At 47.6% G+C, this 6,778-nt stretch overlaps 1 non-coding gene across 1 annotated transcript; it reads right to left on the bottom strand.

Annotated features, from left to right (window-relative positions):
* Positions 1–3,293: 3,293 nt before the first annotated feature.
* TRNAT-GGU lies at positions 3,294–3,368 on the bottom strand. Its single transcript has one exon. It is a non-coding gene; the product is annotated as a tRNA-Thr (tRNA).
* Between the last annotated feature and the right edge of the window lie 3,410 nt (positions 3,369–6,778).

Below are 6,778 nucleotides of genomic sequence, written 5' to 3'. Positions count from 1 at the left end.
AGAGGGCTAGCTCTCTTCCTCTTCTTATGAGGACACTAACCCATCATGGAGAGTCTACCTTCAAAACCTAGTCACCTCCCGAGGGTCCCACCCTCCAAATACTATTACCCAGAGGATCCGGGTTTTGACATATGGATTTTGAGTGGATACAAACATTCAGTCCATAGCTGGGTGGCTACTTCAGCCAAGGTGGTCAGGACAGGGGACCCTACACAAGGACGAGGATACTTCAGAAAGTTCATGAAAGGATTTGTATTACCTTTTAATTCTATTTTTCCAAGAACTTTTTTTTTTTTTTGCATGGCTGGCCAGTGTAGGGAACTGAATCCTTGACCTTAGCATTTTTTCCATGAACCTTTTGAAGTACCCTCATAGTTGGGTGAGAAGGCTCAAACCTGGCAAAGACCTAGGGGGAGGAAGAGAGCTTCAGGCAGAGGGAACAGCAGGTACAAAGCCCAGAGGCAGGACCCTGCTGGGTGGAGTAACCACGGTAATCGCTCCTCTTCTTGGTCTGGCACTTAATAAACTTGACAGGTGTTAGGCTGAGAATGGTGTTGTTTTCCCATTTACAGACAGGAAGCCGAGGGAGGTGAGATCACTGCTCTGGGCCTCAGCTCCTGTTTGTTAATAGGATACTCTTAATAAACTTGACAGGTGTTAGGCTGAGAATGGTGTTGTTTTCCCATTTACAGACAGGAAGTCGAGGGAGGTGAGATCACTGCTCTGGGCCTCAGCTCCTGTTTGTTAATAGGATACTGACAGGACCTACAGTTTGTTGAGCTGGAGAACATCTTGGAGATCATTTGCTTCAGTCTCCTGGTGTTTCAAGTAGGGAAACTGAGGCCTGGAGAGGACAGGGTCTGCTCAAAACTCACAGCTTGTAGATGGTGGAGCAGGATTGGACCCAAGGCCATCAACTCCAGGCTACCATTTCTTTCCTCTGGGCTGTGCCAGGGCTCACAGGCTCTGGATAGACACTGAATAAATCAGGGTTTGCCTCTCCCTTGACCCCTCCCAGGGGCTCTGATTTCCTGCCTCTGTTTCTCCAATCTCCTCCCTGCAACCCTCCACTGGTGGAATTCCTGGCTCGGGCCTGCCCTTGGAACTTTCTAGTTCCTCTCTCTTCCATGCAGGGCAGATATGAATCAAGTTGCTGGACAGGAAAAAAAAAATGCTTAATCACTTCTGATTTCTTACTAACAGTGCATACTCTCATAGGGTGAGGAGAGCAGCGGAGTTTATGGGGCATGTAGGACACACAGGATCTTACTGTCCCCATTTACAACAAGGCCCAGAAAGGGATGGCACCTGCCCACTGTCACTGTATGAGTTTTCCGGGGCTGCCATAACCAAGTACCACAAACCTGGTGGCTTGAAACAGGAGGCATTTGTTCTGGAGGCCACAAGTCCAAAATCAAGGTGTCAGCAGGGCCATGCTCCCTCCGGAAGCTCTAGGGGAGGATCTTTCCTGACTCTTGCAGCTTCTGGTGCCTCCAGGTGTCCCTTTGCATGTGGTTTTGTCACTCCAGTCCCTGCCTCTGTCTTCACATGACCTTCTTCCCTGTGTGTCCATGTCCTTTTTTCTTATAAGGACACCAGTCATTGGATTTTGGGCCCACCTGGGTAACCCAGAGTGGCCTCATCTCGCACTTTAACTACATTTTCAAAGACCCTATTTCCAAATAAGGGTACATTCTGAGCTTCTGGGTGGACACGAGTTTTGGGGGACACTCTTCAACTCTCTACATTTGCACAGGCAGAAGAGGCTGAGCTAGGGCTGGCCCGTGGCTCACTTGGGAGAGCGTGGTGCTGACAACCCAAGTCAAGGGTTAAGATCCCCTTACCAGTCATCTTTTTTTTTTTTTTTTTTTTCAAAAAAAGAGGCTGAGCTGTATTTGGGCTGGCCTTTGTGACACCAGTGTCATCCTTTTTAGGACAGTGCTCAGTGCTGGGGCTACAGCTGTGGATGTGATAGCCAGACAGACAGACATGGTTTCTACTCTCATGGAAGCAGACAGAAAATCCAGGAAACCAATAGAGGATGATGGCAGTTTGAGAGTGCGATGATCTCTCCAAAGGCAGGAAAATGGGCATGTGAGTGTATCAGTTCACTACTGCTGCATAACAAACTGCCTCAGATCCTAGAGGCTTACAACAAATGATAATAACTTATTGTCTCCCATGGCTTGTGTGGGTCAGAAATTCAGATGGCACTGTTTTAGTCTGTTTTGTGTTGCTATAACAGAAATACCTGAGACTGGGTAATTTATAAAGGAAAGAGGTTTATTTGGCTTACGATTCTGGGACAGCTGCATCTGGCATGGGCCTCAGGCTGCTTCTACTCATGGTGGAAAAGCGGCAAGCAGCTGACAGGTACAAGCAGATCACATGGCGAGAGAGGAAGCAAGAGAGAGAGAGAGGTGCCAGGGTCCTTTAAACAATCAGCTCTCACGGGAACTAATAGAGCGAGAACTCACTCACTACCCCTCCCCCAGGGAGAGCATTAATCCATTCATGAGGGATCCGCCCCCATGACTCAATCAGTTCCCAACACCGCCACATTGTAGATCAAATTTCCATATGAATTTTGGAGGGGACAGCACATCCAAACTCCATCAGGCATCATGGGGACATCTTGTTTCTGCTTTGCTACATCTGGGGCCTCAGCTGAAAGTCTTGAAATCTGGGGCCAGAACACTTGAGGTCTTGTTGGCTTAGAGGTGTTTCTGGAATACCTGTACATGGCCTTTCCACGTGGCCTGGCTTCCATACAACACGGTGCTGGGTTCCAAGTGCCAATGTTGAGAGCGAGCCCAAGCCTGCATGCCAGGCAGGTGTGTTTAGTTCGTGCTCCAGCCTTGGAGGTCACACAGCATGGTTTCTGCCACACTCAGAGTCCCTGAGTCTGCCCACACTCAAGGGGAGGGGAGGTAGACCCCACCATCAGAGAAATTGCAGACATATTTTAAAACAGCTGTGGTGTTGGAAATTGGGTGAGGCTGGGAGGGCCTCTCTGAGCAGGTGACAGTGGAGCCGAGATGTGGAGGCTGAGGAGGAGCCGCTGTGGGGGGTTTGGGGCAGAGGATTTGAGGCAGTGGGAACCATAGGAGCAAGGGCCTTGAGGCAGCGAGGCAGAGTCGGAGGGAGCCAGGGTCGGGTGGGAGCAATGAGGTAGAGATGGACGGGCCTGGGCTGTGAGGAGCCTCACAGGCCACAGTGCTGGCATTTGATTGAAAAAACAGTGATGGGAACCTTCAGAGGGTTAAAACATTTTTTTTTTTTTTTTTGGTGGCTGGCCAGTACAGGGATTCGAACCCTTGACCCTGGTGTTACCAGCATCGTGCTCTAACCAACTGAGCTAACCGGCCAGCCCTAAAACATTTCTTTTTGAGATATTTTATTACGGTAAATTTCAAATCTTCGGAAGGAAAGCAGATACTACAGCGAGGCTGTGGGTGTGTCCCCAGCTTCCGAGGCAGGTGCACCCTCACTCCTCATGCCCACCCACTTCCTCCTTCCTGTGAATCCCAGGGCCACATACTTTCATCTGTTAGGATTCTGGGGTGCATTTCTGGATTGCTGTGTTATAACACCAAGTTCAAGGGTTCAGATCCCCGTACCAGCCAACCACCAAAAAAATTTTCTTTGGAAAAACAAACAAACAAACAAACAAAAACAATAAAAAATAACAACAATACAACAGGGCTGGCCGGTTAGCTCACTGTTTAGAGCTTGGTGCTGATAACAGCAAGGTCCAGGGTTCGATCCCTGTACTAGCCAGCCAGCAAAACGAAAAACAAACAAAATCAATACAACAATAAAAAGTAATACAAATACAATGCAGTATAGCAACTATTTACATAACATTTACATTGTACTGGGTATTATAAGTAATCCAGGGATGATTTAAAGTACACAAGAGGATGCACGTAGGTTATATGCAAATACTACACCATTTTACATCAGGGACCCGAGCATCTGCAGATTTTCGTATTTGTAGGGGGTCCTGAAACTATTCTCCCACCAATACTGAGGGATGATTGTGTATTAGTCCTTTTCTTTTGCTTATAATAAAATACCTGATTGGCTGGCCAGTAAGCTCAGTTGGTTAGAGTGCAGTCTTATAACACCAAGGTTAAGGGTTTGGATCCCCATTCTGGCCAGCTGCCCCCTGCAAAAAAACCAAAAAGACAAAACACAAAACAAAAAACTCCTGTAACAAAATACCTGGTACTGGGTAATCTGTAAGAAGACAAAATTTATTGCTTCCAGTTTCTGAGGCTGGAAAGTCCAAAGTCCAGGGAACACATCTGGTGAAGGCCTTTTTAGTGGCGGCTTTACAGCAACACAGGGTTCTCACATGGCAGAAAATGGTAGAGCAGGGAGAGAGAGAGACTCTCACCTGCTCTCCGTTTAAGCCCTCAAAACCATGCTCACGACCACCATTATTAACCCATTTGTACAGCACGGTCCTGCAATCTAATCACCTCTTCGAGGCCCTACTTTTCAATCATCACACTAGGATTTCCCACCCTCTCAACACTGTCACCAGGAGGACGTGTTTCCAATACCTAAAGCTTTGGAGGACACAATTTAAGCTTCAATGAGTTTTGGAGGGACATTCAATCCACAGCATTCTGCTCCTGGCCCCCCAAAACTCATGTCCTTTTCACATACAGATACATTCATTTCATCCCCAAAGTCTTAAATTGTTTCAACTCAAAAATCCCGTCTGTGAAATCAAAACAAGTTGTCTACTTTCAAGATACAATGGTGGGACAAACATAGGGTCCATATTCTTGTTCAAAAAGGGAGAAATAGGCCAAAAGAAAGGGGTAACAGGTCCCAAACAAGTTTGAAACCCAGCAGGGGAGACATTAAATCTCAAAGCTGGAGAATCATGTACCTTGAGTCCATGTTCCATGTCCTCTGCACACTGGTGCAGGGGTTGGGTCTCCGAGTCCTTGGGCAGCTCCACACCTATGGCTTTCCTAGTCTGAGGCCACGTCTCAGCTCTTGCAGGCTCCACACCTATGGCTTTCCTAGTCTGAGGCCACGTCTCAGCTCTTGCAGGCTGGCATTGCACACTTGGGCAGCTCCACACCTATGGCTTTCCTAGTCTGAGGCCACGTCTCAGCTCTTGCAGGCTCCACACCTATGGCTTTCCTAGTCTGAGGCCACGTCTCAGCTCTTGCAGGCTGGCATTGCACACTGGTAGCTCCACAATTCTGTAGTGCCATGGCAGTCCCGCTCCCATGGCTCCATTAGGCATGGTGCTGATGGGGTTTCTCTGCTGCAACTCGATCCCATGTTCCTGCTCGTCATTGCCCTGGCGAAGGCTTTATGCAGTGAATCCACCCCTGTGACAGACCTCTTCCTGGGCCCCTAGACTTCCATACATCCTTTGAAATCGGGGTGGAGGCTCCCAAGCTTTCACGGCTCTGGCATTCTGCGAGCCTGCAGACCTAACACCATGTAGATGCCACCAAGGCTTCTGGCTTGTGTTTTCCAAAGCTGCAGGTCCAGCCACACCTGGGGCCAATTTAGCCACAGCTGGAGCAGCCAAAGCAGCTGGGGTGCTGCTGTGGGGAGCAGCATCCTGAGGCGGCCCTGGGCAGTGAGCCTGTTCCCCAAGACCATTCTGTCTCCCTAGACCTCTGGGCCTGTACTGGAAGACGCAGCCTCGAAGATCTCTGACATACCTTCAAGGTCTTTTTCTTTTCTTTTCTTTTTTTTTTTCCCCTTCTCTTGATAATCTCTTTCTTCTGTACTCATCTCCTTAGCAAGTGGTTGCTGGGCTATACTCTTGCTTTTGTGGTCAGGCTGAAAGTTTTCTAATTTTTTGCCCTCTGCTTTCTTTTGAATCATAAATTCTGGCTTTACCTCATGCCTTTTCTGCCATAACTCAGTGTAGGGTGTTGCAAGTAGCCATGCAGCTTCCTAAATGTTTTGCTACTTAGAAATTTCTTCCACCAAATACCCTGGGTCAGCCCTTGAAGTTCCACATTCCACGAAATTTTGGGGCATGAACAGAATGCAGCCAAGCTCCTTGCCAGTTCATAGCAGCAGTGACCTTTGCCCCAGTTTCCATAAAACTTCTTATTTCTATCTGAGATCTTCTCAGTATGCCCTTTACTGTCCATATTTGTATCAATATTCTGCTCATCACCAGTTAACCAGTCTCTAAGATAGTCCAAACTTTCTCTCCTTTTCTTCTCTTCTAAACTCTCACCAGGAGCTAGGCTTTTTCTAGCCTGTTCCTTCAAATTCTTCCAGCCTCTTCTCAATACCTAGTTCCAAAGCTGCTTCCACATTTTCAAGTATTTATTATAAGAAATGCCCACTTCTCTGGCACTAATTTCCTGTATTAGTCCGTTTTTGTTGCTTATAACAAAATACACAGAACTGGGTATTTTATAAAGAAAACAAAATTTATTGCTTACAGTTATGGAGGCTGTGAAGTCCAAAGTCCAGGGAACACATCTGGTGAGGGTCTTGGTGGTGGTGACTGTGACCCAGGAGTCTCACATGATAGAAAATGGCAGAGCGGGGAGGGAGGGGGGACTTTCACATGCTGTCCTATTAGAACCCTCAGAACCACACCCCGACCACCATTATTAATCCATTCACTACGGCATGGTCCTACAATCTAATCACCTCTTCGAGGCCCCAGCACCATTATTAATCCATTCACTACGGCATGGTCCTACAATCTAATCACCTCTTCAAGGCCCCAGCACCATTATTAATCCATTCACTACGGCATGGTCCTACAATC

This window comes from Galeopterus variegatus, unplaced genomic scaffold (assembly GCF_000696425.1).
Source record: "Galeopterus variegatus unplaced genomic scaffold, G_variegatus-3.0.2 Scaffold15710, whole genome shotgun sequence".
Classification (NCBI taxonomy): Eukaryota; Metazoa; Chordata; class Mammalia; order Dermoptera; family Cynocephalidae; genus Galeopterus; species Galeopterus variegatus.
The sequence above is the reverse complement of the archived record's forward strand: the minus strand, read 5'-3'. Positions and strand labels throughout refer to the sequence as shown.